Genomic DNA, 10,063 nt, shown 5'->3' on the forward strand with positions numbered 1-10,063 from the left:
CTCTGTCCGTTTCTGCGATTGTGACTATGGGAGTAGAAAGCTCTTTCTCCCGAGGAGAGGCTAGTAGTTTTGAACCTCGGACCACGCGGTTAGCAGCCCAATTCATAACCAGAGCTCTTAAAACAAGCGCTGCTGATTTGTCTGAGGAATATCAGAATCTACAGACAAACTGAAAGATTGAGTTGTATTGATCTTTGAAAATTTTATTCAAAAAAATCATTCATTGAAAATCTTATCAAAAAAAAGAAAATCTTATCGCTTCTTAAATTTACTACTTCTCATATTGTTTTAGACATCTATGATGGGTTGCTCTTTCCAGTATTGCCATATTTTGAGACACAACCTGCTAAAAATGGATCAAAATAAGCAACAAGTGCCAGTAACCCCCCAATTTCCATTTTGTGCAGATAAGCACTTCATTTCTTCCCTGAAAATACATCCCACATTTTTATATATGGTGATGATTATAATGACAGTAACAGTGCCTTGCGAGACAACTTTCCAAAACTGGCATTCTTCATTCATTTGTGTTTCCAGGCATGAATTAAGTTAAAACCATGTCTGCAGTTTAAACACAGCAACATGCAATCTGCGAGAATTCAACTGTTTCCATGTTTATCTGTCATATTTGAGTTGCACCAATCACTAAATCTAATAATAGAAAACTGAGACTTAAATGATCTAGGGCCATATAAATTTCAAAGAAAACTATGTACAGAGTCAGCTGACGGGGAAGACATTAGCCACTCACTTTCATAATCTTCACCGTTAGCTTTTACGTCCTAGAAATATATTCTGGCTACAGAACCTTGTGTATGTATCAGCCAGAAATGTTTCACACGAACTTTCAAATGGTCTACCGTGACGCTGGCATCACATGGTCTTCTCTCTCTCTGTTTTCTTACTCTTGTCGTATCACCGATTGAAGCTGTGGTGTTTTTTAATCTGCCCTTTTTGATGGCTCAGTGGGTCACCGGCAAATGGTCCAATGAAGTGCTTTTAAAAGGGGGCCCGTGGTCTTCTCTTGAGTTACCAATCTACATCATTAGACCAAAAAATATTCCACAAAGCAGGAGCTGTGGCTTCATTGTCTGTGGAGTCTGTGGAATCGACCATTCAGATTCTAAAATAGTTTCACTTTCTGCATATATATATATTCACTACAGCAAGGATTGAGTGCAGGAGTTAGAACAGATTTTGTTGGCTTCGTATTGCTAGTAGTAAGGTCAGTGCCAGTGGTACTAGTACAATGATTTGTACCCATTAAGCCTCAGGGTTGGATGGGAGAAGTCTCTTCTGATTCACTATCTAACAGAGGAAGTTCATTTTGGACTTGTCTTTAGAGACCTACAGCTCCTTGTCTTTTCATCCGCCGTGATTTTTTTGTGTTCCACTCTGTTGTTGACACATCATTCTACCTAGATATAAAATTATGTCACTTCGAAAATTTGGTCCTACCATAGTAAGTACATCTGAATAATCAAAATAAATAAATTTTATTAAAGAAGTATAACTGAAATAAGTGCAATCACAAAGAGCATGATGCCAATGCAAAAACATATATTCAATCTGAAGACATGTTTCGGTTTGCTTTGCTCTGGACACCAGATCCATCACAAGCTACATGAGGAGAGTGCTGCTGGCAAATTCTCAAAGCAGTTGACTGGAAAGAAGGGAATGTGACCTTATACGCAATTGGCCTGAAATGAAAAAGAAAATATAATTGCGATCACATGTGACATTTATAAAATGTACATTTTATTTCTTTGCAGAATTGTTCAATGCACATATTCAGAGGTATGTACATACTTGATGTAACAATAATATCACTTATTGAGCAAGTCTGTTTTGCCAGTCATAAAATATCAGTTTCTTTTTTCTTTTTAATCATTTTATTGGGAGCTCTTACAGATATCATAACATTCCATAGTTTAATCACATCAAGCAGTATTATACAATTGGTACCACAATCATTTCAAAACATTTTCTTTGTTTTTGAACTCCTTGATATCAGCTCACCTTTATCTCCTTCCTCCCTCACCTTTCCCCCCAGAAACCCTTATTTATTTATTTTCCTTATAATGTTTTTTTTGGGGGGGTTGACCATATCTTACACAATCAAATATATCTACTCACATATAATTCTGTTGTTTGATCCCATCGAGTGGGGTTATACCGTCACCAATGCTATCAGCTCCCTATTCCCCCCTCTTCTCCCTTCCCATACCCTCAGGGAAACATTACTCTTGTTACTGTTTCTGAAGGGTTATCTACCTTCGCTTTCATGTACCTATTGATCTTAAATATACAAATGAACATATGCAAATCTCACATGGTTAATGAGATAAAGCAAATAAAAACCATAATAGTAAGGGGAGGAAATATTAAAGAACTAGAGGACAGTTATGCGGTTCATCAGTGCTGTACTGCTTCCTAGATTTATCATCCCTTCCGGGTGGCCCTTCTGAGAGGGCCTGTCCAATTATCTTACAGGTGAGTTTTGGGTCTCCACTATATCCACACCCCTACACATCTATCTGTTTGCTTGCTTTTGAACTTCTGATACCTCTTTCCATTGACACCTCATGATCCCACAGGCTGGTGTGCTTTTTCCATGTGGGCTTTGTTGCTTCCCTGCTAGATGACTGCTGGGCCTTTAAGATCTCAGATGCTATATCTTTTGATAGCCGGACACCATCAGTTTTCTTCACCACATTTGCTTATGCACCCATTGTGTCTTCGGGGATCCTGTCAGGAAAGTGAGTATCATACAAAGCCAGGGAATTAGGACACAGTGTTCTTGGGTTGAAGTAAGACTTGAGTAGAGGCCCAAAGTCCATCTGCTTCCTTGTTGAATCGCATATAAATACATAGATAAACAAGTACACATATTTATAGACTTACATATATACATATTTTTTTCTTCTTCCCCTTTTCTTTTTTCCCCTCCTGCCCCACTATCGTGTTTACCCATCTTTCACCTCTCAGTAATCCCTCTCAGATACAGCTCGATTGATCAAACATGACCAGAAAAGCTATACTTTCCTTGCCAACAGTTTTAGAACAGTTACTATTCCCCTATCCCTGTCGTTGTTGGCTCCCCGATCACCTCCCATCAGTCAGTTTCTTAAAAGAGAGTCAGTCTGAAGGAAAATGGGAAAGAAAATACAGTTATTTAATCTTTATTGTATACATATTCATTCATTTCTTCAAGGAATTATTCCATTTCTTTGTACTGAAATTCATAAATATTCTGATAAGCTGATAGATGTTCCTTTTTGCTTTCTTGGAAGATGAAGTTAGAAATGTACTATTTTTTTCAAAACAGAAACATTCAATATAATAAATACATAAATATTGAATTTTACATTTTCTTAGCATGTCTAATACCTTATTTATAACCATATAGAGAGTAATAGTACTACGTCCTATACAGCAGATAATAAAAAAATGAAACTCACTTGATTCACAAAACTTTTTTATATGAGATGAAGATTAATATTTGCAGTACAATTGCACACCATCTTACTATTACATTAAATGATTACTCATGTTAGTGTCATATTAAATTTTTACTGGATTGAGGCTAAGTGTGTGCCAACCATGTTTTAACATGATAGCAATAAATATTATTGTTTACCAAACTTAGAACATCATTCTGTATGTAAATGCTGTACAATTAAAAACTTAATTGAATGAGTTGCAATGGTTTACTTATTCATGTTCCCTCACTTTTGTGTGTCATCTGAGACTGGGCTTTCCATTGGTGGTTTTCCAGGATGTGGGCAAAACATACCCTTGTGTTGGTATCATGGTAAAGAGTGTATTTGGCCATTCTGCCTAGAGTTGTTGGACCAGCAGATGTGGATGTTCAAGATTGATTAGAGACCTATTATCTATAAATGTAATCCATCCTTGTCCTCATGTTGGATCCAGTTCCATACGGGGTGCATGTAGAAAGACAGCAATCTCCACCTCCAGTTTATTAGAAGAAATTGCATGTTCCTGAGAGACGTGTTGAGATAAGGAGTCTCAGTTACATGCCCGGGGAACAGAGGAGGCAGATGTCAATGACAGTGTTGAAGTGCTAAAGGCTTTATAGCTTAAACAACCTTGCTCACGGGTGCCTCGTGACACTGTAAATTTTATTTCTGGCTGGCACATTCTCACGCACTAAAGCTGGTACTGATTTCATGTTGTGCCCTGCCAGTTCCTTTTCACTATAGCACTTATGTCGGTTGGCATCAATTGGTCTTTGCCTTGGCCAACTGGTGCCCCTGTGGTGTTAATGCCCTAAGCAAGTGTTGACTTTGCTTATTGAGTTCTCCATGCCTGCCATATGGTCTCAGAGAAGAAAGGAAGATTTTTCCTTGGGAGCTAATGTCATTTTTTCTGCTGGGGTCGGGACTTGTTTGAGGCCAGTTATCCGTCTTTCCCTCAACTTTCCTCCATTTGTAATGGAAATGCCTACCTTGCACCTGATCTACCAATGTGCTTTGGCAGCAGATAACTTGTATTTGAGATGGCACAGGTATGCAGGTGAATTTTGCCTCAGGGTGGAATATGCCCTAAAGTCTCACCTATATCTGCCTAGATGCGTCAGAAGATGAGATTCTGGATTTGGAGTTGATTTAAGACTTTTGGGATACTGCTCTGATGCGATGATTTTCTTTGTATGTGTTAGATTCCGCAAAGGGAAAAAAGTAAATAGATTTAATATTTTTTTAAATGGCGGGAGAGAGAGAGAAGGGCCATAGGCTTCCTTGAACATCTTGAACAGGTTCTTTATCCATCAGACCTCAGCACTGGTCAGAGTTGTTATTGAAGGAGGACACGTAAAATCAAAACGGACTTAAATTCTTCTGTGACACACAAGCTAGTTTCAAACAAACAAACAAGGTGGAAAAGAGAAAGGACTTCAGAGATGATTGGGGGGGGGTGATTATTGACAAGGCGACGAGGGGAAGGCTGCTTCCTCGGAAGACCTCTTGTGACAAGGACACGACTTTTGGAGGGGCCCCAGGGTGGAGTGTTATAGACTGAATCATGTCCACTTACATTTCTTTGATAGTAGCTTAGATAACCAGATACCACGAATTCCTTTCCTTTGTTATTTATTATCCACCCAGAAGTCAGGGTGATCTTTTAAAACCATAAATAAGATTGTGCTGCTTCTAAGTTCAATACCTTCCAATGGCTTCTTCCTGCACATTGAATAGAATCCAAACCCCTTACCCAGGGGTAGGAGGTTCTAGAGTAGTTAGCATGGGTCTCTCTGTTAAACCAAACCCCATCGTACACACCCACCAAGCTTCAGCTACACTGCCTTTCTCTCTCTCTTTCTTTCTTTCAGCATCTTTTTTCTTTGAGCATCTTGAGCTTGCTCTTGCCTCAGGGCTTCTGCATCAGCTCAAGTGCTTTCGGAATTCGATAGAAGCTTTGCTCAGATACTTTGCGAGGCTGACTCTGTCCTTCTAGTGTCCACGTGAATGTCCATTTCTTTGAGGGACTTCTTTGAACAACCCAATGCAGGCTTCTTTCCTGGTCACTTCTTATCCCCCTGCGCTTCGAATCATCGTCACAGACTTTATCCCTACACGTCTCTCAGCATCACTTCTTATCTGGTTGCTGATCTGTTTGTTTCTTTCCTTCTTCCACTTGCAGACAAGCTCCATGAGACTAGCATGGGTGGGGGCTGAGTTCAATTATTGTGCTCCCCGTAGTTATTCATAGAACACTGCCTGACACACAGTAGGTATAATGGGCACTCAATAAATAAACAAGTGAATGATGGGAAAGGGAAGTTTATATCCTTCTGGAGATAACAGCCAGTCATTCATCACTAGGTGGTGGCGGCTGTGATACTAGAAATGGCCAAGGCCCATTTCAACTACGGGACCTTCCCAAAGCCATGAATCTTTTGGGGAAGGGTGGTGGTGGTGGTGGTGTGTTTGTGTGAACTTATGTTAAGGATAGTGACACAAACAGGGCCTATTTGTTGGCTTGAACCAAACAGAAGGACATGCACACACATTGGGATCAGTTCCCTGTGACCCACAGGGTTGCCACTGGCTGGTTTCCAGAATTAGGTCCCAGTCTTTACTGAAACATGTTCAACATCACAGCGACATCGCAAACGTCACCCACCGACAGTGGATCTCCTGTGGAAAAAAAACCAAAACAACAAAAAATAAGCCAAACCCTCTGCCATCTGGTTGATTCTGACACAAAGTGACTTTCTCTATGGGAGACTCTCGGTGACCTGTATCTCAAGAACTCTCTGCCATCAGCGTTACGGCCAACTCACAGGGATGCTGTGAGTTCCCGACACTGCAACGGTTGATGGGCATAGAAAGTCCCGTCTTTCTCCTGCAGAGCGGTTGGTAGTTTTGAACTGTTGATGTTCGAGTCACCGCCCATTGCATAACCACGACACCACCTGAGCTTCAGAGCAACCTCTACAGAAGATCACTATGAGTGAATGAACCTGATCGCGAGCCTACAGGACAAGGTAGAACTGTTCCTTGTGAGTCTCCTGTCTCAAAGGTGAGAATTCTCCCCAGGAACCACCCCTGTGGGTACAGCTGTTTCACTTCCAGGAAGTAGTAGGGGCAGAAATCTTCTAGACCAAAAGATGGGGAGTGCTTATTTGCATTGGGAAAGTACTCCGTGCTTTGTGGAAGGGAGGAGGCAAAGGGTAGCTTAGCTTTTACTCAAGCAACCTGGGAAAGTTCCGAAACCCAAAGCTCATTCATTCCTTACATTACAGGGTGTTTTCAGTACCGGATATTTCGAGTGCTGTCCAGATATGATTAACGGCATTTGGAGTTGCATGTAAGACCATCCTCCTTGCAGGAATGGCCTCTTCCTGAAAATAAGGAGTTGCCCCACCCATCACTCTTATGCCTCTGGTCTGTGTTCGAAAACCCAAAAGGTCGTTCAGAACAAACCAGGCTTGGAGAAATGGAAACAGCTCCTGCCAGCGGTCTCTTTGTTGGGGTTAGAACCTTCCAGTTACTCCATGCTTTGGTGTTTATTTTTCACTCTGGGATAAGGAGGCCCTTTCTGAATATTTCACTTACTACATTGCTCCTCAAACCACACGCGGCAGGACTCATGTTCCCGAGCTGGATCGAGTTGTTCTGTCATGAAAATTGAATAACTGCCATCTTGTCCTCAGTTCAAAGGGAAGAAAATGGAGGCACTAGATAGAATTTTCTCAAAGTCAAGGTTTTTTTCTTCTTTCCCTTTTCATATTAAAACAAAACCTTTTGGTGCCTGCTACTCTAGATCTGACACAGCACAAATTTTTGTATGGACTTTACTATCTGAATATCTCATGGTGTCCTGCTAAGGGCAGCATTTCTTCCAGGGACTCACAGTACAGCTGTGGACCAGGTGCTTCCTACCAGGCTACTCACTTGCAAACTCATGGAAACAGGCTTGCTGCCTTTCAAGGTAGATGACAAGGTACTTAAAGCACAGGCTATCTTTTATCACAATAGGGGTTGGCTGAGGGCCCAGACCTAATCCTTGCAGGCCCAAGGAGGACTTTCTGGTCCTTGCAATGGGTCAGTGGCACCAGTTCTCACCCTCTGGGGACATCAAAGCTGCAGATCGGGCCACATTTACTCTTGATACCAGGTGCTGCCAACTCCTCGCTCCCTGTGGCTCCTCCCTGACCGTCAGGACAGACAGAGCTGTCCGCTGCAGAGGGTGTTTTTTTTTTTTTTCATGGCTGAGCTTTTGAAAATAGATCTCCAGGCTTTTCCTTTGAGGCACATCGGATGGACTTAAACAATCTAACTTTCAGTTAGCAGCTGAGCACATTAACCAGTCAGTGGACGAATGTGCTTCCGAAGAACACAGGGAAGAACGGAATATGGAAACAGCAATGGATCAGGGTCGGTGATTATGAGTTCTGGTCCTATCTCTGCCACTGACCAATTATGTGACTGTTGGTAAGTCACCGCTCATTTCTGGGGCTGCCTTTCCTTAATCAGTTAGCATGATGGTTGAAAACATGCCCCCTGAAGCTTCAATGCAAAGTTCACCGCCTAGAATTCGCTTACCGCTTCCTCTCTGATTTTGAGGCGCCCTGGTGGTGTTGTGGTTACATGCTGGGGTTGGGCTGCTAACCAGTCTCTCCTCTGGAGAAAGATGGGGCTTCCTGCTCCCATAAAGAGTGACCGTCTTGGAAAGTGACAGAGGCAGTTCCACCTTGTCCTACGGGATCCCTGAGTCAGAATGGCCTCGATGACACTGAGGTTGTTTGTCTTTGAGTTTGGAAAAATTGTTAACTCCCTCTATGCCGCACTTTTCTCTGTCTCTAAGTGTGTGTGTGTGGGGGGTGGGGTGGGGTGGGGGGGGCGCAGCTGACAATAACCGCATCACGAAGTTGGTATGACAGGTCAATTCCTTGTTTTGTGCAAAGGGCTTAGGCGACTGCTCGGCCCATCGTGAATAGGCAATGCTCCTCAAGCAGGTTTCAAAAAGTTCGTGGGAAAACGCCATTATCTTCTAATTCCACTTTCCCACCAACTTTCTGAAGTGCCCTCATTGAAGCGCGTGTTTATAAGGACTAAAAGCATGGCAGCTGAATTCAATCAACCTCACGATTCCCTTAGACAGTGGTTCTCAACCTTCCTAATGCCAAGATCCTTTCATACAGTTGCTCATGTTGTGGTGACCTCCCCAAACATAGCATTGTTTTCGTTGCTACTTTATAACTGTAATTTTGCTACTGTTCTGAATTGGGCGGCCCCTGTGAAAGGGTAGTTCAATCCCCAAAGGAGTGGCGACCCACAGGTTGAGAATCGCTGCCTTAGAACATCCTGTAAACTTTTAAATTTGTAATTGAGCAGATCCCATGTAGCTAGCATTAGCACGTGTGTCAGTCTGAGCAGACTAGAGAATCAAATTCATAGATACACTCATGTGTGTTAGGAAGAGCTTTATATACAAGAGCAATTGCATATTGAGAAAACATTCCAGCCCAATCCAGATCAAGTCCGTAAGTCCGGTATTAGCCCATAGGTCCGATACCAATCTATAAAGTTCTCTTCAGACTCATGAAACACACAATGACGTTGAGCGGGCCAGTGGGTGGAAAGTCTTGTGGATCCAGTGGTGGTGTAAGCTTCTCAGCACTGGCAGGGGTCTCTATGTGGTTCTTCCAGCTCAGGGCACTAGGTAGCTCCATGTGTCTTGTCAGCTGCTGTCCCCCAGGGAGTCAGCCTGTGTCCCGACTCCATCAAGCTATCCATCTCCTTATCGCCTCCAAATGAGATCAAGTGATGACCTGATTGACAGGCTAGACACCACCCCTTCATTCTTAATCCTCTCAAACTGACAACCGATTATGTAACTACCAGCGCATGTGTCTCCTATCTACAAGCTAGGGGCTAGAATGATGACCACCGGCCCAACATTCTACAGAGTAAGACTAGCTCTCCAGCGTAAAGCACTGATGGGGGATCAAAGACAGGTGCTGATAGGGCCCTGCCCTCCAGGAACTGAAAACAGACTGCAGGGGGCCAGATGAACCCGCTAACCACCCACTAGGGCAGAGTAGGTCTCCTAGTCTTTCATATATTTGGTTAATATGCAATTTTCTTTTCATGCCCCCCACCCCCAGAAAGATCCCCACTTCATACTGCACACACTTCTTGATCTCAATTGTCCTCTGCATTTTCCGCACATGATAATAGATACATTATTCTCAAGGGTAAATGCCAGATACCTGACCTAGGTTGGAGAGGGCATTCTGATAACGGGGAAATACTGGCTGCTCAAGGGAGAAGCTGGCAAACAGGCCCCGTGAGGCAAAGGACAGACACGGAGAATCCTCTGTGCTGAATCCACTCCCTTACAGAGACCACTGGACCATTCCCAAACAACACGCCACCAACCTCTGTCCTTCAAGGCTTGTCAGCAAGGCATGACGGTGGGTTTAACCCTGTTTTGTAGATGGAGGTGCAAAGTGGTGATTTACACAATTTGAAGTTATAGAGTTTCCATAAATGATGGAAACTGGTTTTCCTCACCTTTCCCCTCTCTTCCC

Source organism: Tenrec ecaudatus, chromosome 6 (assembly GCF_050624435.1).
Source record: "Tenrec ecaudatus isolate mTenEca1 chromosome 6, mTenEca1.hap1, whole genome shotgun sequence".
Lineage (NCBI taxonomy): Eukaryota > Metazoa > Chordata > Mammalia > Afrosoricida > Tenrecidae > Tenrec > Tenrec ecaudatus.